At 43.7% G+C, this 27,633-nt stretch overlaps 1 long non-coding RNA gene across 1 annotated transcript in view; it reads right to left on the reverse strand.

Moving 5' to 3' along the window:
* Positions 1-627: 627 nt before the first annotated feature.
* LOC119816038 overlaps positions 628-27,633 on the reverse strand; it is a 46,600-nt gene continuing 19,594 nt past the window's right edge. The window contains exons 2-5 of the long non-coding RNA XR_005285678.1: positions 17,520-17,571; positions 9,725-9,949; positions 2,384-2,519; positions 628-1,854 (exon numbers count right to left, since the gene is read on the reverse strand). This is a non-coding gene — a long non-coding RNA (uncharacterized LOC119816038). The remainder of the gene's footprint in view (positions 1,855-2,383; positions 2,520-9,724; positions 9,950-17,519; positions 17,572-27,633) is intronic.

Genomic DNA, 27,633 nt, shown 5'->3' on the forward strand with positions numbered 1-27,633 from the left:
TTAGCGTAACCAAAACTAGAACAAAGAAGTCGTGGAGGCAATCTCTGCGGAACACACATGTCATTCATAAAACCCCTTCTTTGAGGCTCTAACTGGAAGAAGCCCTGGAGGTTGGGATGGATGCAGATGACATCTAAGGGGGAGAGTGAGAAGGAGTTGGTTTTCAGAAACTGTGAACCATGTGATTCATGAATGTGCCCATTGGACAGATGTTCAATGGTGTGCAATAGGTGTCAGCCAGTGCTCTGGGTGTAGAAACAATGTTAATGATCCACTCCCCCAAAATGGAGGATACAGATCAGAAGGAAGCCTCTCCATATGGTTAAAAAATACATTGACCAAAGCTTGTGTAGGGTATTTGGGAACACAGAGAAGCTTGGGGAATGTAAAATGCAGCAAAGGAGAAGTCAGCAAGACTTCTGGAAGGAATTGTTACATGAAAAATCTTATGATTCAGGTGTGGTTTAGCCAGGTTCTAGGAAGTCGAGTCCAGAGGCCAATCAGAGCTGAAGGGTGTAACGCAGTAGGAAAACACAGGGAGTCCTAAAACAAGGGGTGAGATATTTTGACCTAAAAATGTCGTCAAATATTTTCATTATCTTAGTAGATAATCATGGAGACAAAGACTCAGAAACTCGCAGTGTTTTAATGTGAGGTAGTTTTCTTCTCTAGGTAGACTCTCTCTCTCGGTAGATGTTTGATATTCACGATGGATCCCAAAGAGATAGGAGGAGGAATCTTGTAGGGTTGACCAGTTAAAGCCAAAACCAAGAGACAATTCAAGTTAATAGTCATCCAGAATCATTTTAAATTTGGTAATACATCCTGCACACCATCTTTCCCCCAACCCCTACCTCATCTGGGGAAAATGTTGGCCTTGGAAGAAAAGAGGAGCTGAGATGAAGAAGGGCACTAAATTCCAAGTATCTGCCTGGTTACCTACTCGTCATGCGATTAATTATCTCAGCCTAGGTAGGTCCTTTGAAAACTCAGCTTCACTGAAGTAAAATTTGGAGACTAATAAATGCATAAAATTGATGGATTTTAACAAATGTAGATATAGGTATAGAGATAGAGATATATAGTTCTACAACCCTTGCCACGATGAAGTTATATTTCCATAACTTCAAGTTTACTTATGTCCCTTCCAAATCTAGCCTCTCCCTCCACACACCGTCTATACCACCTCAAACTTTACAACCACTGGCATCCCTTCCACCAGGACAAATGGGCTGATATGGAATATCTTCATAGTCTATTCTTGGAATGCTGTTAGGTCCTTCCATGTAGTTGAATACTTCACTCATTCATTCCTTTGCCGTGCTGATTAGATTCCACTGAATGAATGCACCAGAGTTTATCTGCTTACCTGTTGGAGGCGGACATCATGATATGTTATGGATATTAGTATTCATTAACATTTTATGTGGAGAGGTGACTGTTTTATTTTCCATAAAGACATGTGACTAGTATTTCCCACTTGCACGCACAATAAACATATGATTAACTTTGTAACAGATGGTCACAGCATTTTCCCGGGTGTTCCATTGAAAGGTCTTATCAGCAATCTACAGCGCTCTCCTTTACAGCTCCTTCACGTCTGACGTCAGTCCTTCCGATATTCACCGTTCTGAAGTCTGCAGTGAACTCTAAGCTTCACTTTACCTTTCCTCTAATTCCCAGTGATTTTGATTGAGTCTTTTGAACCACACACTGGGAAAACAACAGCAAATTATTCTTTACTCCTTGGAGAAGAACAGTCCATTACTTGGGCACAATGGCCAAATATTTATTCCTTTACTCCTCCAGTATCGTCACAAGGCGCCATGGTATAAATCGGAAACACAGGATGATCTGAGAAAAAAAGAAATCTTTGACTAGAACATGAGGATAAAGAAAAAATCACCCTGAGTCTCAGTGTGCTCCGGGCCTCTGATCTGTTTGCATAGCTGTTGACTCTAAGCTTTTACTTCTCCTTTTATTGAATTGGTAGTGATTGGATTGAATTGCACAACTTCTTTATTCTACATAAAAGACCTTTATGAAGAACATATCCCTTGGTAGGTTTTCTCATCATTTTTTAGCAATATTTACAGGGGAACAGAAATTTTAATGTTTAGAAAATTCAACTTATTACTTTTTCCTTTGAAGTCTCATGGTTTTGTGTCCTAAGAAGCCATCGCCTGTCATATTGTAAGGATTTTCTCTTGGTTTCTTCTCATTTTATAATTTTAGGTTTTACATTTGGGCTTTTTATTCATTTGGACTACTGACTGTGCATGGTATTATAAAGGAAAGATCAAGGTTAATTTTTCTCCACATGAGCACCCAATTAGCCCAACATTTGTTGAAAAGACTGTTATTTTTTTTTCTCTTGAATTACCTTGGCACCTTTACAAAACAGCGACTGACCATGGTCATTTCAGGACTCTGTACTTGGTTCCAATGAAATGTATGTCTTTCCTTATTCCCAAACCACACAACTCATTATATCATAAAATCATAGAAAGTCGTCCAATCTTGCTCATGAATCAAAAAAAGAAAAAGAAAAAGAAAGAAAGAAACATTTTGGCTATTCAAGAAGATCCCTTATACTTCTATATGTAATTTAAAGCTACCTTGTCAGACTCTACAAAGATTCTGCTGGTTTTCACTGAAGCTGCACTATAGCTATAGATGTACTGGAGAAAAATAATGTCTTAATAATTTGAAGTTTTTCATCCTATAAAGCTGGTATAATTTCCCACTTACTTAATAATATTGTGGTTTTATTGTCTCAGTTTCACACATATTTGTCTTGTCAATAAGAATATCATAATTTTAATATAATTATAAACATATTTATTTTTAATCATTTGAATTTTCAACTTTTATTTGATAGCATGTGAAAAATAATTATTTTAATGATCTTTATTTTGTGGCCATCCTTAAATTTATATTTTAGTTACTCTGTGAACTCCTTATCAACTTCCAAGATGATCATATACTGTATGAATACAGATAGTTGGATTTTTTACTGTATAATACATAGGTTATTTTTAAATTTCTTTTCATTGCTTTACTGCTTTGAGTATGAATTCCAATATAAAGCTGAATAGACATGACAAGGGCTGGTATTGACTTCTCGCAATCTTAGTAAAAATAAATCAGTCCCTTATTTTTACATATATTAACTATAATTCTTTTAAGATAAGCCTTGTCTTAGTTTGAAAATCTTTGCTTCCGCGGATCATTCTTAATAATCTTGGGAGGCGGGGAACCTGAGTTCTAATCTCCTGTTACTTAATCAGCTGTACAGCTTGTTACTTTCACCAGATGGCCCCTCATGGCCCCCAGCTGATCTCACAGCCAGATCTGGAGCCTTCACAGGCCTGGCTTCTACTGACACACTGCAATCATTACTTTTTTTTTTTTTTAACTTGGTCAAGGTGTAAGCTCTACACATTATGAAAATCTTTTCTTCCCTTCTTTCTGTAGCTCTGCCCTGAAAATTTCCACTTCTAACCTCAGTGCTGTTGGATCCCTTAGGGTCCTCCCTTACTGAGCCCACAGTACAGAAGCCATCCTCAGGTCAAATGCTAATGCCGCTTTGGGGCTCACCTTTGTTAAGTATTTTTCTGACTGACAAGCCTCTCTGCTGATGCAATAATACAAATCAAACTAGATTGGACCAAATTAAAAAAGGCCAGTGCTCCCAGGTGGCTCCCAGGAAAACATGGAGGGGGAAAGGAGAACCAGAAGAACCACGGAAAACTGGGAGAGCAAGTGCTCATACTCTGGAGGCAGTTTAAATAGCCTGTGAGAGTGGTCTTGACCCTCCCTGAGGAGGGATCACCATTTGGCAGGCTTCTTGACCTTCCTTTAGGAGGGGTTCACCTTTTAGTGGGCTTTCTTGGAGGTGGAGTCTGGACTGCAGCCACTCCCAGGAGGGGGGGCTTGGAACTTTCCACCAAACATTTCAGACTCCTGTATATATGGATGCCAGGGGGCTGGGGTAAAGTCCCCAACTAAACATTCCATACTGTTTGTATAAAGGGGTGTTAGGAAGATGATGCTTTCAACCAAACATTCCAGACTTTTTTGGGCTAAAGGGGCACCAGCTCAAGTCTGACTGCTTCCTGTGGGCATGAGGCAACATGGGAGAGGGGAAAGTTGGGAACTGGTGGGCTCACACTCAGGGAGAGGTGTGGCTGGCATGGCATCTGGTTTACTGTCATCCTGAAGACCTCAGGCAGCTGTTCCTTGAAGGAGATAAAAAGGCATGTGGCTAGGAGAAAAAAAATATATTGTTATTATTGGCCCTATGAATGGGGCTAGTCATGAGAAGGGTCATTAACTGCCGGAAAGAATGGGACAGAGAAGTGTCCTGGTTGTACAGGAGAGGCATGGGTGAATAAGTGAGACACAAGAGCAGATATGCCCTTTAAAACCAGATTTTGGTTGGTAGGTATCCTTTTGAGCCAGGAGAGTTGGTACCAATGGTAAAGTCCCAGGAGCTGGTGCAGGTGTTGGCATTGTCTGGAGGGCCTTTGTAAGTTGGTTTTGGCCCATTTATGCTTGAAAATGGATGGGATTAAAATAGACTCTGGAGACTGTTTTTTTTTTTTCCAGACCAGATTTTTTGATAAAGCAACGGAACTTTTTCAGGAACCTGTAGATAACTGTAAGATAACTGGAACAGGAATATTTTAGAAGACAATTAAAGGGAATTGGGAACTCTTGATCTCTGAAGATACACCTGAAACCTGTTAATCCTGGATTACGGAGCCTGTGAAAGAGGCACACCTGTGTGTATTTTTTGCAGGAAACTTAATAAAGTAATGAGTTATTAGTACCTTAAGTCATCAAACACCATTAGACAGATCTGGGAGGGATAAATGAACAAAAATGAGACAACTTTTTTAGCTACACAGGCAATCACAAGTCTCTCCATAGTCTTTGGAGAACACCGGCCTTAGAATCGATGCTTGCTGTTAGCTGCTGCGTCCAAGAGGCCCAAAGATTTTCCTGTGAGGGAAGATTTAGTCTACATGTCTTGGCAAGATGAGACAATCATTCACCCTGTGTAGTGTCCAGGAAGCTGATGAGGTGGAAGGCTGCTTTTGTTTTGTGGGTAGCTTTGCCATACCCAAAGGCAAGCCTTGAGGCAGAAGATCTTCTGTAACCATGCATCTTCTTGGAGGAGCCATAGGATGCTGCAAGAGCTGGCATGTCTCTGTGTTCGAAGCTCTTTTGTTAAATGCCATACTCTCAGATCTGAAAAGGCACTTGAGAATTGGGTACCATTACCTGTTTGTTACATTTAAACTAGACATATAAGTTAAATTTAGACATGTATTTTACCCAGTTAGTTACAGTTTACTAATGCTAGTAAATGTAAGAAGAAATATTTTAATAAGTTAAAGAATACTAGCACATGTGAGTTCTCTTATTAAAGATGGTGGTGAGGTCAAAATGGCAGCTACCCATGTGTGTATATTTTTTTAGAGCTGTTGTAATCTGGAGTTTTAAGTTTTATAGATCTTAAAATATGCACACATATACACAGAGAAATAAGACAAACATACTATGGAAAGAAATACACACAGACATAAAAGTATAGTGTGGTCACATTATTTTAACAGACAGACAAATAAAACTTTTTTTAGGAACCTGTGTCAGCGGGCCAACTTAAAAACCCTAGGTAGGCAGCAGAATCCAGGGAAGCACACAGGTGGACCAAATTAGCAGACTCAGCAAGTGAACAGAAACAAAGGATGGGACACCTATATAGTTTTAGAGTGGAAGGACAGGGGGGAAACGGATCCAGATCCATTGTAGAGAGTATTAGTGTGACTAGACTAATGCCAGGAATGGAGACAAACAATAAACAGCTAGAGAAACGGGCAGGGGAGTGGGGAGGGGAGTGAGGGAGGGGAGTAGGAGCAGAAGTACAGCATCCAGAAACCATGGGCTTTTGGGGCCTTGTTTGTTTTATGTTAGGTGTTAGATAGCCCAATTTAAAAGAAGTTTTAGTTAAAGGTAGCCTAAAGGCATTTGGAGATCAGGCCTCCAATTGCAAGTGACTATTTTTATAAATCTATGCCAAGTCTTGGGACTCAATGCCTACCACAATGTGTCCACTGTGATAAGACTCTTGAGTCAAAAACAGAGGGGCGGAAGAAATGTGCGTGCAGACGTCTCCACGCAATCTCACCTCAGCAAGGACTGCCTCACAGCTTGTGGGACCAGGTGCCTGGTATGGCCATGACTCCAACAGATGACCCGTCAAACAGACCCTAGCAGCATGTACTTGAGAAAGGGGAACTCACCCAGACAAAGCCGATCTTAGCCTGGCAGAGAGCATGGGCAAGAAGGGCATTTTTCAACATACAGCCCTAGGCCAGTGGGAAAAATAGCCCCCTCAGTGGGACCTCCAAATGTTAAGTATTTTTCTGACCTACAAGCCTCTCCACCAATGCAAAACCCAAATCAAACCAGATCAGACCAAATTAAAAATGCCCCAGGTTTAATGGATGCCAGGGCTACCAGATGGCCCCTGGAAAAACATGGAGAGGGGAAAGGAGAACCAGACCGACCAGAGAAAACTGGAGACCATGTGTTCATTCTCTGGGGGGCAGTTTAAATAGCCTGTGGGAGTTATCTTGAACCTCCCTGGGGAGGAGTCACCATTTGGCAGGCTTTCTTGGAGGCGGAGTCTGGACTGCAGCCACTCCCAGAGGAGGGAGCTTGGAACTTTCTACCAAACATTTCAGACTTCTTGTATATATGGATGCCAGGGGACTGGGGTGAAGCACCCAACTAAACTACCTGTATACAGTTTAGGTCTGAGGTTCTGTTTTTTGAGACCCTGCTCTGTACTGGCTGCACAGCGTGGGATAGCAGTTCTTCATGTCTCTTGTTCTGAATGCAGTTTGTTTACGAGAACATTAAGCTCCTTCCTGTATCCCTTCATCCAGGATGAAAGCAAGGGAGGGGTGTGGGGGGGGGGGCGTTCCACATTCCTCTCTTACTCTCTGGCTCACCTGCCTCAGTGTTTGGATGTCCTCTCACAAGTGCAATCCAGGACGCTAGAGCCCCTTCCAAGTTTCTTCCTTATCTAAGTCTCTGTTCAATAGCTCAGACTTCTGCCTGGGGCTGTTTTTTTCTCTTAAAAGAACATTCTACACTCCTGGTGTGTGTTGGGGGGGGGGGTCGGTTCATTTGTCTTATTTTATGGGTGGGGGGGGGTAATTTGCTGCTGTTTTGGTTTGTTGAGACACGATTTCACTCTTTAGCCCAGGGGAAAACCCACTAATAGCTAAGGTTGGCTTTGAACTCTCACAGCAATGCTCCTGCCTCAGCCTCTCTGGTGCCGGGGTTACCATTGTAAGCCATTAAATCCAATTTACACCATCTGTTTTGACTTTTCTGCTTCTAATTCATCATTTTGTCTCATACAATTGGATGTCATTTACTGTACTTTGATGTCACTGTTGACCCTAAGGGTAGATAGAAGTCACTCATTTCTACATGCTTAGATCTATAGAAGACTTTGTGCACCACTTATCTGACTGTCTGTGTATCTGTCTGTCTATCTATATATGTACCTATCATCTATTTCATTATTTATTTACTTATTTATTTTTAAGACAGGATCTCATGTTGCCTCATGGGCTGTTTTTATACTCACTATGTAACTGAAGATGACCTTCAACTCCTGAACATCCTGGTTCCACCTCCCAGATTCTGAGACCTCAGAACAGTACTATCCAACCAAGTTTCAGTTCTGAGGACTGAACCCGGGGCTTCATGCACACTAGGCTAGCATTTTACTAACTTAACCATGTCGCCAGCCTTATTTTATGTCTCAGCAACATTGACATTGCCGAGTCTTTTCTTCTCAAAATCCTCCTTGTTTGGAGAAGAGAGGACTCGGGTTTGTGTCTGGCTTAAAAGCACAGATTTTCAAACAGAGATTTTGTTCTGATCTAAACTCTGCCACTCACATAAGACCTTGGATTATTACATGGCTTCTTTGAATCTCGTTTTTCTCATTGATTAAAAGAACCCAACAGAGCATCTCTTTCAAAATATTGTGGAGAGGTAAAATGACATATATTCATAAGGCTCATCATTGAGGGCTGGTTACATGGAAGTCCCTTCATAAATGGTCTTCACAATAGTTAACTTTCTGCTAATTTCTAGGGTTTTATTTTTCTCTTGTCTTGACTGTTAAGTGACCTCCTTTTACAATTCCAAGTTCACTGACTATATAATGCTTCTGACTGTATCATTCCTATGTTCAAGCCTTCTTTATTATTTTAACTTTTAGACTATTACTAAAAACCAGAGTAAGTTGTGAGGCCATCTCTCCTGAGATGGCTCAGACAACAGGTTGTATGTTGTTCTAGCATGAGATTCTGAATTCAATCCCAGAGCTTTCATGAAAAATCAGGCATAGTGATATGTACTTATGATTGATGTGGGATTCCCCTCTGCAGGCTGTGAATATCATTGGTTAATAAAGGAACTGCTTTGGGCCTATAGCGGAGCTATAGGGAAACATAGCTAGGTGGAGAAAACTAAATGAAATGCTGGGAGAAAGGAGGCAGATTCAGAGAGAAGCCATGTAGCCCTGCTGGAGACAGATGCCAGAACTTCAGCCGGTAAGCCACAGTCATGTGGTGATACACAGATTACTAGAAATTGGTTAAATTAATATGTAAGAGTTAGCCATAAGAATCTGGAGCTAATGGGCCAAGCAGTGATTTAATTAATACAGTTTCTGTGTGATTATTTCAGGCTAAGTGGCCAGGAACAAACAAGCAGCCTCCTGCACCATATGATCCCAACACCAGAGAGATAAAGACAAGTGAATTCTGGGATTCGCTGGCAGCCACTCCAGACTAATCAGCAAATCTCAGGCCAGTGAAAGACCCTGTCTCAAGAAAACAAGGTGGCTGAGGAGCAATACTAGAGGTTGACCTCTAACCTCTACAAACACATATACTTACATGTGGAATATTCCTTTACATTGTGTTGCTCTGATTGGTTTAATAACGAAGCTGACTGGCTAGTGGCTAGGCATGAAATGTAGGTGAGGCAACCAAACTAAGGATGCTGGGATGAAGAAGGGCAGAGTCTCAGAAGTTGTCAGCCAGACACAGAGAAAACAGAACATGTACGAAATGGGGTAACAAGCCATGAGCCATGTGGTAGAACTTAGATAAGAAATATAGGTTAATTTAAATTACAAGAGCTACTAAGTAATAAGTCTGAGCTATTGGCCAAGCATTTATAATGAATATTGAGTCTCCATCTTGGTTTTTTGGGAACTGGTGGGCAGGAAAGAAAAGTTTGCCTATACTCATACATGTACATGATCATCTACACACAAAAATTAAAATAAAAAGCATAAGTATTTAAAAGTGTTGAGTATAACTATTCCACATTCTTGATGTTACATTTAAAAAAAGAAGGAAAAGGAGTGGGTGCCCTTTTCCCTTCTACACTTAGTCAGAAATGCACCATTCTGGTCTCTGGAACCCATGACACAACTGGGATCCTAGTCCTTCCTCTCCTTCTCCCAAACAACCACTGTTCTTATGTTTGTGTTTATCCTATCCTTACTTATTTTTTTAAAAGTTTTTCCCACATGTGTTTAGTTTTGCAAGCATATGAACTTCATATAAAAAGAATCGTACTGGATGTTCTCTTATACGACTTGGCTTTTTCCACTTACTTTTCTGTTCTTGAGGCTCATCCATGCTGCTGCATGAAGTTCTGCTTCATTAGGCTTTACTGCAGTATCTTTCCATTGTGTGAATATTCCACAGCTGATTTAGCCTCTCTAGTCTGGATGGCTAGGTGAGTTTGCTTCCAGGTTTTGCTAGTGTCGCCACGTTGCTTGAGTGTCTTCTGTGTGACTTCTCCGATGACTTCTAATATATGCCTGGGGCCAGCATTTCTGGGTGAAAGGATTTGCACATCTTTACCAGGTAACCGAAAATTATTTCTCAAAATAATTGCGTCTGTTTCTACTTCATGCCCCTTGCATAAAAATATCCACTTTAATAGCCTCCCCCACACTTCATAACCTGATTTATTTTTTGCTCCACCTAAAGGATAGCAGGTGACCATCAGTTCTGAGCAGATGACCACTGAATGCTTATCCTTGTTTCTGATCTGCCACCTAAGGTCCAGATCCACATAATCAGTGCCTTGCTTAATAATTCTTCCTGGTTCTCCTTAGGAAGCAGAAGTAACATGCGGCTCACTGAGCATACCTTTTCCTATGAACTGTATACCATCTTTTGCCTATCATCAATCAAGACAGCAGAAGACAGAGGACCGACCGCCTTGCGTTTCTTCTTTTCCCCTTTGCTCCCCAGTTGACTGATCCTCAAACTCTGATGGTTCTACTTCCCCAGCGCCTCAGACAATCTGTTCCCTTTATCCACACACTTCTGATATTTTAATGCTCCTCTTCTAGAGCTTGTATCACAACTCCATATCATCACTCCATGATGTTTAAGCCTTGCATGTTGCTTGGATAGTCACGTGTAGACAGACATGGCTTGTGTCTTTGTCCTGGTGGACAGCCTGGGTGAGCTTGCCTATTCTTCCTGACAGGCTAACTGGCAGTACTACATTGATGGCAACTCTACCAGCCTTGATGCTTGAGTGAGAAGAACACAGAGCATCCACCGTCAACATGAAGCCTACGCGAAGGGAAGCTCTGCTCTGTCAAGTCTTTGGAACTAGCTACAGCATTAGGTCGACTGTTCCGACAAACACCCCCTCCCGTCCATAGTCACGGCTATTGAACACAGGCAAGCAGAAAAGACCCAGGAACTTTCCAGTTCCCTTGGAGTTCATCACTATGGAATCTGATTGTTTTTTTCTTCTCCTTTGCAGCTTCCTGAATAAACTCTTATGTTGGCATAGAAATAATAGCATTTGAATCCTCAACTGCAGGGTAGGCTGAGTTCTTTCCAGATGGCATTAGCTGAGGCTTTGGCACTTTCTTCCAGAACACAGACATTCTCTATCTGCACAAAAGTCAGCTGGTATCTTCTTTCCAAAGCCATCAAGTCCCAGAATAGCAGTGCCTCTGAGAAGGCTGATGTCTTCCTGGCACGGCCCAGTGTCCGCTTTCAAGGGCACCACTATTTCACATCCAACTGCCAGGGCAACATAAGTGCCGTGTCTCTAACGCTCCAAGACCTACAGAAGTTTGCTTGGAAGGAACCAATCAAGCTGATGCCATGCTATGACACTAACAGGGTGAACGGAAATTAGCTCTGGTTGAGCACCTTCAAGTGCCAGGCATTTCGTGGATACTGCCTTTTTTCATCTTCAGAACCATCTTCTATGTGGGATATTATTAGTCCAGCTGACAAGCCATTCCAAGAAAATAAATTCAAGCTGAATAAGTGGCTGACCAAGGTCACAGTAGAGATCCTGATTTAACCCCAGAGCTTAGAACGTCCTATAAGGCATTTTTTGACTTTGCCATGTATTTTTTTTTTTTATTTTTCTAGACAGGGTTTCTCTGTGAAACAGTTCTGGAAACTCATTCTGTAGACCAGGCTGGCCTTGAACTCACAGAGATCAGCCTGTCTCGGCCTCCCAAGTGTTGATATTAAAGGTGTGTTTCACCATCTCCCAGCCCTTGTATTCTTAACTGCTTCATTTCCCTTTGTTTTAAAAAATGTAGACAACTGAGTTCTCTGGATCTAGACTCAACTGTCTAACAAATATTGTCTCCTACTTACTCAGTGTGAACAGCAGTACTGAAGAGAGGAAAGACAGAATAGAATAAATAAGGCAATAAACACCTGCCCTCAAAGGGCGCCTGTGGTATAGAGCGGTACACAGTGCTAGGCAGGCAGCTTAATTACACTGGAGGGTGATTAATGCATCTGTTCACTTATTTCCCAAACACTAAGAGCTCAGGATTTGGAGCTACGGACACAGACCCTGGCTTCCAGGAGCTCACAGTCCAGCTGCAGGAGAAAACAAGGGGCGTCTATCAAGCAAAGGCCTCTGGGAGAATGTGTCCAGTTCCTTCTGCTGAGTCAACAAAGACGTCACACCTGGCTGCATCTGGACATGACTTTTGAAAGAGCACCGTGTGACAAACAGAGAAAGAGCATTTCCAGCCTCATCCACGTGAGCAAAGGCCAAAAGGGCTGGGATGTGAATTTTGCCCTGAGGTAGGGACGAGGCAGCTGGTCTTAAAGGATGACTAACAACAGCTGGGATGATGGGTGGAAAGGCAGCACACGCCAGGGGACCAAGGTTTCTTGGAGTAACCGGACAAGCAGAGCCTGCCCAGGGCAATGGCTAGAAAATAAAGGGCAGGCTACATCTAAAGCAACAAAGACTGAAATAGCTCTTATGAGCAATAGTCAGCTTATATGTTTACACACACACACACTAAAAATAACTAAAACAGTTTAGTAATGGTAAGTCTTTGGTGTTAACTATTGTAGTTTGGGTCCTGTAACAAACACCACAGTTGGGGTGGCTTATTAGCAATGAATTTCTCATAGATTTGGAGGCTAGAAGTCCGAGGCGAAGGTACTGGCGGAGAGCTCGCTTTCTCGTTCATAAAAAGCCCCTTCTTTGCTGTGTCACCACATGGTGAAGAGACAGAGGGAGTGAGAGGGGACAGACAGTTCCTGTCTCTTGTGATGACAGCACTAACCGCATACACACAATCCTAATTACTTCTCAAAGGCCGTACTTCCCAGGACCAAGTCCGTGGAGGCTAGGGGTTCAATGGGGACCTTGAAGAGATACAGTATTGCATCTATATGAATGAAGTTCATTTTAAAAGGCATTATACGTAATAAATGACATGACCACATTTGCCATCTAGAAAGTTCACTAAGGCAGGCATATGGGATGTCACTAATGAAGCCCTAGTAATGGTAACTGACAGCTACCACTGACAGTGACTTCTCCCATAAGGTCGGGGGTCCTACTCTGCCTCAGCAGCTCAACTCTGCCTGTCTGTCTCTCACACTTAGTTCACCTTCTGGGAATAGTCTGAGGATGAGCTGGTTTCTCACACCATATTAGGAGTTTCTTGAGGCTGGTGGTTGTATTTATCTCTGTCCTTGGCATTGCCTCAAAGAAATTGTACACTAAGTGGAGAGAAAGAAAGAGACCCATGCCACTGACCTGCACTGCACAGCGGGAGGACTTCCTTTTGGTATATTCCATGTTTGAATGTCTTACCACTGTAGCCTTACCTGGTCTCAGGCTTATGACATCATATTTCAAGAGTTCTTGCTGAGACCGTGGGTAGAAAGCTTGGTGCCCACGTGCTCCTGGCTTCCCAGAACCATCCACATCCCAGCTTCCAGATTCTTGGCCCTCGCCTTGAAACTGATGACAAACGAAATTTGCAAGTCCATCTAGGAAATTACCTCAACACTCAAGCCATTTCCTTGGCGCCATTTGCATTTCTCAAGGCTAGAGAAGCCCAGCCGAGTTCCATTTTTTTTCTCCACAGCCCCTGGGCTGCTGGTAAATCATTCTCACCCACAGAGATGAATGGCAGATGATGTCACAGCCCAGTGCTTGCAAGCTCTTGCTGCTCCAGCTCTCCCTTTGAGTTTAACTTACACGACTGACTGAGGTTTCTCTGACCACGGCTCTTTCTTCAATGCTAACATGTCAGAGCATGGCGCCTCCTCTCTACCCCTTGAGACCAGGCACACTGATTTTTCAGCTTCATGATGTTGGGCTGCACTCCCTGCAAACCCATCCAGGTGGATCCCTTGGCTGTCCAATAATTGAAGCACATTTTACAGAGCTCTCACGTGGTGCTAGGGTGGGGAAAGCCCACGTCCTGTCCTGGACGGGGCAGGGCATCACACTAGCTCCCAGATGAAACAGTAGGCTGCGATCTGCTTCCTTCACATCAGTAGGTAAAGAATAATGTCATGCAAGGATGGCAGCTCCTGCCTGTGATGCCAGCACTCAGAGGCTGAGACAGGAGGATAATGCATTCAAACTTGGCTATAGAACAAAGCTATGTCTCAGCAAGATTATATACAGGTCATTCGCATGCATATATTACACATGCCTATATACATCTAGTCTCTGTGTGCCATATATGCATATATACATATGTGTATATATATACATATTATACAAGTGTGTGTTTACCACAGTTGCTTGCTATGGACATGGTGTTATTGGCTTTAAGTATTTTCACAATTCCTTCAGTTCTCACCAAATCGCCCTAAAGTACAAACTTGTGCAAGTCGCCTCAGACGAGGAAACTGGAGTGCAGACAGTTAAGCAATGTGCTCATGTTAATTAACAGCTGAGCAAAGTTCTGAAGCAGACGGAATACACCGCAAGGCTCTGTCACTAACCCCTGTGCTACAACTGCAAACCTGTTAACAATAAAACCCTTCCCAGAAGGGAAGCTCCATGGAAGCCTTGGGGTGCAGGCAGAAATACTTGGTTTCCTCGCTTTTTGGGGGGATGCCATAGTCTGAGCCTAAGACCTTATACATATTAGGAAAGTATTCTACTACTGAAGTACATCCCCAACCTTGGCAGAAACGCTTCCAATTCATCCTTTGAGATGGGGTTTTGTAGGCTATTCACACACAAAGAAAGGCAAATAATGTGGTTTGATTGGAACAAAGGTGTGTTTGTCTTCTGCTCGAGAAACTGTCATTCAGAAGGGACACACTCTAGAGGGGGTGTGGAATCTAACTGGTAGAAGGCACAGGTACACAGATGCTGCCTGTGGAAATGGAATCATTTGTCCCCTCTTCCGTCAGCATGGCCTAGGTCTATGTGCTGGCGAGGGGACAATAACTCTGGGATGCCAGAGGGGTGGCTTGCTTCCCTGAATGATGCTGGAACCTGAGCATCATCCTCTCCATGTGATGTCACCTTTAGTACGCATAGCCCCATATAAAAGCTCTAAGGCCCCATTTTTGTTGTCTACTGTTAGAAATGAGAGCACCGGAAAGTCAGCAGGAAGACTCAAAACCAAGGTGTCTTGAGGTAGGAGCAGAAAGCATGTGAAGACCCATATCTGGAGCTGACGCTCTCTGTGGGTGAAAACCTCAGTCAGCCTGTTGGTCACAACACCTACATGAAGCCATCCCATGTGACTTGCCTGGGCTTCTTCACAGTTTGGTGACCAGGTTCCAAGAATTACTATCCCAGGAGAACCAGACGGGAGCTCCCCTGCCTTTGATGGCCTGGCCTCTGAAGTCGAGAAGGATGAATTATAGTCTAGGCATAGGGTCAAGGGAAGGGAACTAGACCATCTCAGTTGGAATTGTAAATGTCAAGGTTGTGTAGAAGAGAGCGCTGTGGCTTGCTGTCTCATGGTGCCTCATATTCGGCTTTCAGACAGCTTGCCACAGAAACCAGTCATCTTGCTAGGGAGCATGTGACAGACAATAGGAATAATCCTAGCCCCTTCACATTTCTGAGTCATTTCACTACAGATTCTGTGCCCTAGGAGATTTAAAAGGAAAAAATATCCCCTGATCTACTCTTTTTAAAACTTTTATTTTTTTTGAAAATTTCATACAATTTATTGTGGTCATATTCTTTCCCCTCCCCCACTTCCTCTTATACACCCCCCAACACACACAAACCCAACTTCAAGTCTTTCTCTCTCTTAAAAAAAATTAAAAACAAAACAAAAAGTGTGCATGCACACACAAACACACATACACAAAATAAACTCCTTTTGTGTGACCAACTACTCCTGAGTATGAGGCCTGCCCTGGAGTACGGTGGAGATATCCAGTATCATCCACTGAAGAACACTGGCCCCTGCCCCCTGAGATTATCAATTGCAAATAGCTTCTTGATTATTGATGGGTCTTTGCAACTACTTTCTGTTCTCCATACTAGGATTTTGTCCAGCTTGAGCTTGCTAGGGGCTTGGGCATGCTGTCACAGTCTCCATGAGTTCATATGTGTATCAGCTCTGTTGTGTCTGAAAAATACTATTTCCTTTAAGTTAACCACCACTTCAGGCTTTTTTTGCCTTCTCTTCTAAACAGATCCCTGAGCCTTGGAGCTATGTAATAAGACCCTGGCACTGATGAAAATAAATTAAATTAAACTGGTAAGTGATCACAAAACCAACTGTTTCTCAAGTCCTTCCTCAGTACTTTCAGGCCAAGTCTCCCCCTGCTTTGCTTGCTTCCTGGGATCATGGTTGTAATGGTCTGTCCTGTCCCTTTCTTCCCAACCCAAAGAGGTAGCGGCTGCCATGGCTCCTATTCTCCCTGCCCCTTCTTGCCCCTCCTCCTCTCTGATTCTCTCTCTCTCTCTCTCTCTCTCTCTCTCTCTCTCTCTCTCTCTCTCTCTCTCTCTCTCTCTCTCTCTGCTCTGTCTCCTTTCCCCTTCCCTTCTATAACCCACTAAATAAATACCCACTTTCTCTACAAGGCGTGCCTATATGTCTCAGTCTCTCACCCACCATGTGGCTCCTGCCTAGGACTGCTAGCTCTCATGGCCCATGGGGCCACTCTGAGGCTCCCTGCCTGGGAATGGCTGCCTTCATGGCCCGCCATGGTCTCGGGACCTGCTGCCTGTTGCAGTCACTCAGGGAACAACACCGGTTTATCTAAACCATAACAACTGTAAGGCTGAGTTTCTGTGTCAGTTAATACACCCTCCTCAGAGATGCCTGTTGGACTGCCCAGGTGAAGCTATGCCTGCCTTACAGTGCACTGTCTGCTCCTTTGTCCCTGGGGATTCCATCCCCTGTTTACTTGTTTATTTCTGGGTCTCATTCCACTCCCTCCCTCTGCATGACGAGAACCATCAGAACACAGACCCTGTTTCTGTTCTCTGGCACACAGCCTGGTGTCTGGCACATAAATCCATTAATATGTCCATTAAATAGTCACTGGGCGAGTAAGTGGAATATGGTGCCAAGTGCAAAAATGTGTTTGTTTCATGTTTGCAAGGTCCCAGGTAACGAAAATAAAGGGATTTATAGATATCTGGGTGAAATGCAAAAATTTTCCTGTCATTCTACTTCTTGAATATTTTCTTAACTTTTATTCATAAAAAAATTAGAGAAGAGTATTATCCAAGACTTTGCAAAAATCTAGAAAAGAAGTGACTACTTTTAAATTACTTTTCCACATGATTTCAAGTAGTTCAATATGCCTCATTGTAAATTCACTCATGAAATTATTTTCTTTATCATAAGCAAGCTAAAAATATGCAATGAGAATATATAATAAAACATAGCATATAATATTATATTATACTTTATTATATATTTATTGTTGTATATAAATATATGACATAATATTTATTTAAAGTACAAACGTATTTTATGATTTTTATATAAGGTATAATGTTTATAATATGTTTATTATATTTATACGAAATGTAAATGATTTATAACACCAGTTTATAACATCTATAATTATAATCTTTTCATGATTATAAATTTTATATAAATATATTTATAACATTTATGCAAAGAATAAAGATATATTATAAAAATGTAATAGTACCTTAAAATGTTTGATCTTTCCTTTACATATTTGATGTTTAGAAAATTCATTCCTGTGGGGGAAAAACAGCTACAATATACATCAAAACGATAAAGAAGTATGTAGTAAGAAAATATAAATATCAAAAGCAATGAAGTGGCTTATTTGAACGAGGCAAAGGCCGTCTGTTTGAAAAAACATCAAGTAGAAATAAAGTGAAAAATCAAAGAAATATAATAGAATTTTACCTTCATCTCCTTCATTCCCACTTCCTTGTTCTCCGAACAGTCAAAACCAGGAAACTTCTATGAAGTACATGACATAAATGCGTGACTTTCCATCTAAGAACGTTATGGATCACAGTGGCAAAGAAAAGGGGGCTGTCTTCTGACATATAACCCTGGAACCTTGTCCTTCCCATACTGCCCTGCCACACACTACCTTCTCACAGTGTACCTGACTGAGGCGCGTCGGGCTTGACCTAGCACCTAACATTTTTTTGTGGAACTTAAATTATACTCACCTCACACCAAAAAAAAAAAAAGGTCTGCTAAGAATCTTTTCAAAAACGGGTGCTTAATTTATATGAGACGGTGTCTAGACATTTATTTTCTGGAAATATTTAACTTGGATAAAACACGTGGCCCCCAAGATGAATGCAGGATTGAAATATTTTACTTGAAAATTTGTTCAAGGAAATGTCTGGTTGAGTGCAGTGGGCTTAAACATCAAAATATTTTCCTAGGATGGAAAGGTCATCCTGCTGGCTGTGCCCTGGAAGGCCGTCACATCTGAACACCTCTGGCTTCCTGGGCAGCCACTGCCTTGGTGCCTTTGTTATAGTTACATTTCTGTAATTATGGATGCATTTATCTAAGTCTGTATGTGATGACTATAGCCCATAGGCAGCTCCTAGGGTAGAAAGACAGGAAACAGAAATTCTGAAGATTGCCTGCAACTGGACTTTAAAATGAAAGCTTTGGCCTCAGTAACATAAGCCAAAGGAGAGGGCCATTTCTCTATAAATGACATAATTTAGTAACTTAGGTTTCATTGTCTGTACAGTGTGTTGGAACTAGTGAACTCAGCTATAGCGCTGTGGACGTGACCCAAGACAATACAAGTGAACGTGCCTCTATCCAAGTACCTGTTCACCAAAGCATGTTTGCTAGCCCATCTCAGAACAGCAGCAGCTTTGAATTGCTTTACCTGTGACACACGCTGAGAAATGAATCGCTCCACTTCACCCAGAACAAACATGTAGATGGCTCACTACGTATGTCCATCAAACAATCTTTTTAAGGGCCATGCACCCTACTATTTTCTATTCTGCCCACTTTGATTCTAAGTCACTTTTCAAATGCCGATGCGGCCACCATCTAAATTGATTTCAAGACTTGCGGATGGCTCATAACCCCCAGTACAGAGAACACAATGAGGCTAACTCTATGCTTGTGTATAAAGTGAATAGCGTGCAAACAGCTGAAGGCAGACAAAGGGTCACTGTCCTTCTGCCAGTGAATGGGAACACTCGCTCTGAGTGTCCAGCCTCAGCTGCCTGCTTGGACGCTCACATCACTGGGATCTGATAAAGCTGTGCTAGGAATGAGTGTAAAAGGTCCCGGGAAAGGCTAGAGGGCCATGGGGGAGGGCGGGCAGGAAGCTAGATGCTTATCTTTATCCGAGGAACAGGGAGACCAATTTTGTTCTCTTCAGAAAAGGGTTGGAAGAAACTTTTCTTTCAAAGGAGCCACCTTGGACAAGTAAACAAGGAGGAAGAATCTTACAGATGCCATGGGGGGGCGGGGACACTGAGAAAAAACCCAAGAGCTGGGTCTCAGTCTGCGGCAGCCACTCTGTCCGACAGCCTTGACCCATGTGATGTCTGATCTTGGTTGTTAATGTTCCACACCCGGCAAGAGGGCACCCCAGTTGAGGAACTGCCTCCATCAGACTGGCTCGTAGGCATGCCTACGAGGCACTTTCTTGTTGCTAATTGGTGAAGGAGGACTTAACCAACAGTGATCAGCACCACCACTGGCCAGGCGAGCCTGGACTGTCTAAGAAAGGTGGCTGCATAGAGCCTGGGAGTAAGTGAAGAAGCAGAGTTCCTTCTTAGTCTCTGCCTTCAGTTCCTGCTCCAGGATCCTGCTTGAGTTCCTGCCCCGCCTTCCTTCAACGATAGACAGACTGTGATAAACAAGGATGAGCCAAATAAACACACTTTGGTCCTCCATCTCAGTTTGGTAGGTCTTTTATCACAGCAAGAAAAACAAGCTAGGCCAACCCAGCAGCCCTTCCCCTGGGCTTCTGCTCTCTACCCGGCAAGCTGTGTGAACTTGGGTGAGGGTCTGCCCCTGGGAGTTACAATGTCAGGTGGTAATGTCGCCCGCCGCAACAACTGAGGTGCTGGTTAAACACGCTGATATACTGAAGCACATCAAGTGCCCAGCCTGAAGCTGGAGCTTGGGGCCTGGCACTTGCTAGATAAAGACAGAGCCTACTGCCTAGCACTTGCCACTACTGTGCCCATCTTCTTCATCTTGAAAAGTTCAAACAGAAGATCTTTAACAGCAAGGTTAAGTGATCCTATTATTTTCCCCAAACGCTTAGATTTTTGCTGACTGTTGGTATTTAACCCTATCTGTACACCTCTCAGTCTCTCTCCTCTTTCTCCCTCCCTCCCTCCCTCCCTCTGTTCCCCTCTCTCTCCACCACATACATATATATTTAAGAGCAATTTACCAACCAGGATGACACCTGTAACCCCAGCACTAAGGAGGAGGAGGCAGGAGGACTGAGAGCTGAAAATGTTGCCGCTAAGAAAAAAAGGAGAAGGAAGAACGCTGTACTCAGCTCTATGATCTTCAAATCATCCTGCCACACGGCTCGAGCAAAGGACAACAGGGGGCTACTCTCTTCTACTCAAAACAAGAGAAACTGTCTTCCGTTGAGAGCACCATGGGACAGTTCTGCTGTCTGGATCTTCCCTCATTTCTATGTTCATGACCCTTCATTTGAGTGGAAAATGCAGATATATCGAGGGACAAAAGTCATTCCTTAATGGTAAGTCGCATAAACACTGCAGAGGTTTTCATATGTCGCTCGCTGGGGATGGATCATCCGACTTGCCCCAAAGTAGGAATTCCAGAGAAAAGGAGTTTATGGTTCTGCCCCGATCTGGCTTTGGTGGGCTTCACCAGAAAGCTTAGGGGTCAGTTCTTGGACAAAGAAGCTGGCATTTGCTTGCAGAGAACTGCTCTGCTATGTGCTGCAGGATGAAGAATAAAACATATCGCCGAAGTAGGCAGAAGCAACTAGAAAAGCCTTGTTGCTGCAACACTCATTACAGAGTAAACACCAAACATCAGATAGAGCCAGTCCCACTGGTCCCTCAGATACATCCCATCGTGTTCCTCCCTATGACATACTCAGAGGCAATAGGCATCCAAGCCCAGAGTTAGGTGAGCTGCCTAAAGCTACACAGATACCGACTAATAGAGCTGGGATTAGTTTAACCTATCTAAGGCCACTTTCCACGCTCTGTCACAAGCTCACACCTATAAGCTTGATATAAACATGGGAGTAAAGAAACCAGCTCTGTCTCCAAAGGACCTCAGCCTTGCATCCCTCCTGATTCTGTTTGTCTCCTTCCTCGACTCCGCCCCACCATAGCTCAGACCATTCCCTAAGGAAAAGCCCCTTTAACTTCCTTTTTCACCTGCCTAGCCCTGGGTCAGCTCAACACAGAGCCATGGGCAGAACAGCAAAGGGCAAGACCCAGCAGCCGCGTGCGACGTCCCCCTTTCTTGCTGCCACCGTGGGCTCAATGAGGGTCAAGTTAGACTCGGTGCAGGGAAGACCTTCTCGGCTGGTTAGGTGTCGGTGTTGTGAGACACCCAAACACATGAAAAGGTTCAAGGGCAGATTAGCAAACTCTCTGAGCCCAGCGCCTGGAAGCGCCTGGATCTGAAGGCGGTCATGGTTTACAGCATTTGTTTCTGCTCCTGTTGCTGTTGCTTCTGCCGCCACTGCTGCTGTTTTCAAATATCCTGTTGGGGATTAGACACTCTCCTTGGAAGCATTCTAAGCTGTCCTGTGTCCAGGAGTGGGGTGGGGGGGCAATCATTCACCCTGATCAGACCCATGAAAAAGGATGGAGGTGGAGTCATTTTAAATACATGGCATTGTTGTGCATGGCTTTTTTTTTTAAATGTCCATACATGATACCCTGCCGGCGCCTCTCCTGTCTCGTGTATTTAACAGAGAGGATGTTGCTGGGATTCATCCATGATACTAAACAGAGCTCTCATTTGCTCCTTCCAATTGCCGTTTCAAGTTTCATCTCCAAATGACCCATTCGTTTATTTACCCATACTTCTAAAACTGTGATCCGAATCTACAATCTCCTAAGAGATGGGTTTCTGGGCATGCCTGTGGGGGAGTCTCTTGGCTACATGAATTGTTGCAGGGAGACTTATCCCCGGAACCCTGAACTGTAGAAAATGGGAGAAAGTGAGCTAAGGAGTATTGACTTACTGCTGCTCTCAGCTTCCTGGATATGGACGCAATGTGACCAGCCAGCCTTCTGCTCCTGCCGCCCTGCCGTCCCTGTCTGCTGCCATGTCTTTCTGGCCACAACGGACTGACTATATCCTTCTAAAACAGCGGGCTAAATTAACCTTCTTTCTCTTAAGCTGTTTCTGTCAAAGTATTAACACAGCAACTAAGACACACGCAATGTGAAAGGGATCCCTAGGCCAGAGTCCTTTCTCCCAGTGCACCTCTCCCTCCTGGTTAGGCACTGCCAATTGTTCCCTCAAACTGACTTTGTCACTTTGTATGATGGCTCCTGTTTCTCCTCATCCTCACCATCAGTTGGGTCCGTCATGTCTTTCCATGTGATGGACATCATATGGACAGACATGGTATGTTCTTGTTTTCACCGGAGTCCCCCCACTGGCTAGTAATGACAAACATCTTTTCATGTGGTTACTGGCTGTTTGGATGGCCTGTGCTCATAATCTGTCAGCCTTTCCAGGGTTGTTTGTCTTCTTCTTATTGACATACATGAATTATTTATACATACTGGATAATAATAATCTCTTAAAACTCAAACGTAAATATTAGGACAAGTCTTGCAAACTTCAAAGCAGTTTAAAAAGAGAAACCTTGGGGGTTTACCGGTGTTTCACCTACTCTTACATATGTCTTATCACCTAAACCAGAGCCTCCCTCCTCCCCCGGATGGAGAATGTGGCTTCCTTGTGTTTATTTATCCAGGGTAAGTGTTAATAGGAAGCAGCCTGGAATTATAGGGAAAATTATGGCTTTGAGAATAGAAACGGGGAAATTCTGCCTGTCCTCTGAGGAGCCTGGGGAGCTTGCTCAGTTGCTTCACCTTCCCAAGGTAGTGTGAGGAACCCCCTAAGATACTGCAGGTGAAAGTCCTTGATAAGGGGCATAGTGGATGCCAGATTTTCAATGGATATTAGTCGCACAGACATACTGGTAGGTATTGGGGGGGGGGCAATTTTGAGCAATTGTGTAATAGCTTCCATCTCTTGGGCTCTCGGGGCTGTTCTCAATGAACAGTCCTTCTCTATTGCAGCTGAGCCCCGTGTACCGATGAAGAATCTAGGAGGGATCTGGAGAGAGGTTCAGCTTGTGAATGACGGCACTGAGGTATATTCATTGACCTGTCTCAAGCTTGTCCCTGAAATGTACCCATTATTAAGTAACGCTTGTTAAAACTGTCCTTTGGGCCAGGTCCCCCTCTGCACTGGTCTACGGTGGTGAAGGAGATGAAAGCAGTTCCTACCTCCAAAGGTCTTGCACCCCCCCAGATTTACCAAAACAGGAAGCAAACGGACAAGTAAATTGTGGTTAAGTTTCACAACTCGTGTCTGGCTCAGACTGAGACTGTTATGTACCACGAGGAAGGAACAGGAGACAACACTTGTGGATTCCAAAGACTTTATTAATTTACCACATAAGCAGGCCATTGATAGATCAGGGTTTCAGGATAAGGTCTCGGGAGCCTTGTTTCTCCTGACAGCCCCTAGCAGGGGCAGAAATGGGATTTGTAAGCACAAAAATCACACACATTTGTTGCCAAGTTACACTTAATATTTTCACCAATCAGGATTTGGAGATTAGGAGCTTCCTTAAGTGTTCCACCATTGTCAGTCGATACAAAATGCAAGCCTTTCCATCCATCCAGATTCACTTGTTTTTGTTCGTTTTGTTGTTAGGAACAGCCATAATGTTTCTAGAGACCTAGAGATGCATAAGGACCATTTCTACGGATTAGGGAGGAGCCATTGGAAAGTTCGCAACTCCCCTAGGGCTTGGGACCATTTCACCATGAAGGCAAAATGGAATCCTAAACGCTAAAATGACAGTACCTAGGCCACGGTGCTTTCGCTTTCTCCCTTCAAGACAGCATAAGCCTTGTGTCATAAGGCAAAGAACTTGGGGGTCGGGGCTTGCAGTGTGGAGATCATGGGAGCCTTTTCCAAGATATGGTATTGAAGCCGAAATAGAAAGAGATGGGACAGAGCAAGCTGACACTTGAGGAGTCTGAGTGCTTCAAACAGGGTAACTAGAGGAAGATCCAATTCCAGTGTATAGCCAGAACCAAACTGAGGCAACTGTTCCAATTCCAGTGCACAGCCGGAACTGAACAACTGAGGCGCCCGCTTTTCCACTCCTTTCAGCCTAACTCAAGGGAAGGGAGGAAAACATCGTGAGTCCCAAACAGCTGGGAAAGCCATCCTTGTCAGCTGTCCCCACGTCATCCTGACTAAGCAGCAGCTAATAGGACAGCCTCCAGACTGGCTACTCTCCTACCAACTTCCCTTTCTTTCGCTGCCCCAGCTCTCATGTCCCCAAGCCTGTAGACTCAGCCAGAGGAGCTTATTTTCTCACATAAAATCTTTTCGCCCCAGCAGTCCCCACGCCATCTATAGGTGGGAACTCACAGGCCAATCTGTATGCATTAGCTGAGAACACCAGAGGACTGAACCAAGCCTGGAGGGGTGCCAGGTTTTCATTAAATCCCTTGTAAAGCGGCAGTACGCTTCTACAGGGCAGCATCTGCTGAGGAAGCCATCTGGGATCCATATCGTCGTGCTCCAACAAAACGCCAGCCGTGTGAAAAAAAAAAAAAAAACCTCCCCCCTCTGCTCCGCAGTGAACTGGAAAAGTAACATTAGTAATCACTTCTGCAGGCTCCATAATGACATAATGGGCACTGGATGCAGCCTTGAACCGAGCCTGGCAGTCCCCACCAACAAGCTGGGTGGATCCATATTGTCCCAAAGAATGTAGGTCACTACTCAGGCCCATCTCTCTACCCAAAAAATAACAGATACAGAATTTCCACTCTGAAACACGGAAAGAAAACAGATTGGATGAGTGTCTGCTGCTGCTGCTGCTGCTGCTGCTGCTGCTGCTGCTGCTGCTGCTGATCTTACAATCCGGGTATTGTGATGCTTTTCTTACAGATGGGGAACCTGAGACTAGAGGTTTGATAGCTGACCCACACAGGCAAGCCACAAACACAGGTGAGAGGCTCTACTGAAAATCAGACCTGCGTCTCCTGAAGTCCATAACCTGGCAGCATTCAACTGTCCCAAAAGATCTCCGAGAGTGATACACAAACCATATGCTCGGTAACATATACGTATATATGTAGGTATGTATGTATATATGTGTGTATGTATATATGTGTGTGTGCGTATACGTATATATAAATATATAATTATTCATTTATTTATTGCTAAGTATAATTTGAGAGTGCATTAAGCAAGACAGGACATACAAGATATCTCCCATACACAGATGCCTGGATCTAAGCAAAGCTACTAGTAAAGCAAGCCTCAGTTGGTTGAGCTAAAAGGAAGTCCCTTCCCTGCCTAATTCTTCTACCCTCTTCTCCAAAGCCCAGCTTACTTAAGTTAAAAACAAATACAGCCATGTAACCATATAACCTGTTCCTGATACCTGCCCCTACATCCCAAAACAGACGTTCCAGCCAGCGTTGCTGTCACGAAAGCATCTTCCAACATTGTGCTCCCTGTGTTGTCTTCTGCTGGAGAACATGAGCAGCCCTGTGAGAGCTAAATAAGACTTCTGTTTGGAACCTGCAGAATGTCCATAGTACCACATAGGACAAAGAAATGGAGTCTTTCTAAAGAGGGGAGCTTAGAGAAAATGGTGGCTCCTATGGATACACAAATCCCCAGGCAGAAAGTAATAGAAAAGAATATAATAGGAAAAGAAAAACCAATAACAACAAAGAAAGAAAGAAAGAAAGAAAGACAGACAGACAGACAGGAAGGAAGGAAGGAAGGAAGGAAGGAAGGAAGGAAGAAAGAAAGAAAGAAAGAAAGAAAGAAAGAAAGAAAGAAAGAAAGAAAGAGAAACCTGGCTGGGTACGGGCACACTCCTGAGCTGCCTAGCAATACTGCCTCAAGGAAAGAGGAGGGGAAGAAATAGGAGGAAAGAAAATAAATAAAAAATGTCTAAATTTTAGCGCCAGACAGGCTAAGGCGTTAATCTTGGCCTTGATCCCTCACCGTTGTGTGATGGCAATACATCTTGACCTGTCTGAACATCGTTCGGTGAGAACTAGACCTACTTGCTGTCTCATTGAGTTACCCGGGACAGTACAGGAGAGGACATTTCTGGAGTGAGGCACATGGCAGGCGACAGTGGAAATACACTTGCTCTCCTTGATTCTCACATGCATCTCGCACATGGCTGAAACTTCAAAGGTGTGTGTGTGTGTGTGTGTGTGTGTGTGTGTGTGTGTGTGTGTGTGTACACGAGTGTGTGAAAGGAACTGCTAGTTTTCTTTCAGAATGATAGCTTTTGATCTTTCAGATACTGGATCATCCGAATGTCTGACTCTCAGCAACTTCTCTTCATTTCTTATACAAACACCCACTAATGATTTTCCTGACATTGAAGCCCAAGGGCACCTGGACAAGGGAAGGCAAGTGATTAAATCACTTTGTGGTACTCTCCCTTCTGCTATGAACAGCTGGGTTGGCCAAAGGTTCCATTTTGAAAAGAAAAAGAGGTAAGGGTGAAAAGGCTGAGAGCAAAGGAAAACCACGTCGTGAGTGCTTTAGGCTTGACTGGGATTCACACAACATGCCCCTTGCTCACACATCCATAGTATAGTCTATATAGAATGACCCCAGTTGGAATTCTTCTGGCTTGAATGCTCGAGCGAATTGCTCATCACCTCTGAATTTGAGAGTCCTGGTTTGGCAGGGGAGACTAGAGATAGTAATAACTATATGTGCCTCATGATTAGGGGACTACAAATTAAATCCATGTAGCTACTCGGCTCATTGCCTACCCGAGAGCAGGTGCTTACTAAGCCTTGCTTAAAAAAAAAATGCATCCACAGCAACCATGTAAGTAGAACCACTGAGACACTCTCCTAGATGAGGAAACAGAGATACAAGGGGAAAAACATCACATTTGAGCTCCAACAGCCTGGCTTGCTCTGCTAGGATCCACACATGGATTTACTTGACGGCAAAGCCATTCTCCTTCCAACACACACAGTGCTGCCACGCCACAGAGAGAAGGAATGGAGGTTTGAAAGCATTTTGCTTCCATCTGGGTTGCTTCCTCTCTTCTGGCTTGTGTGTTCTTGCCCTGTAGTGCTGGCAGAAACATCTGGTTTGTTGCCAGGCTCCCCCACCCTACCCTTGTTGCCAGCTGAGGCTCCTGCCCAGCCCAGAAAGGCAGCTGGACAACCACATCCCCTCCCCTCCCCTCCACTTACCTTTGAAGTGTGCCTGTCATTCCGACCAGTTCTTACTTCAGCTACAAGTTCCAGGCTCCTAGGCTACCTTGACCCTTGGGTGCCCTATGCATCCGTGTAGCCATTAAATAAGGAGCTTCATTTACTAAATGCCTACCCTGTGTCGATCATATACTAGACCGAGGAAATAGAAAGGGTAAAACTTAGACTTCGAACCCATGGAAAAGGAGAAAACCCAGTGCAGCTCAGGTGAAGAGTCATCATGTCCCCCCCACCTTGTGCCAGATCTTATGGTAGACACGGACAAGGGCAGAAAGGTGCAGAGACAGCAGGATGGCGGTCCTCTGG

The sequence above is a fragment of the Arvicola amphibius genome, chromosome 6, assembly GCF_903992535.2.
Source record: "Arvicola amphibius chromosome 6, mArvAmp1.2, whole genome shotgun sequence".
Taxonomy (NCBI): Eukaryota; Metazoa; Chordata; class Mammalia; order Rodentia; family Cricetidae; genus Arvicola; species Arvicola amphibius.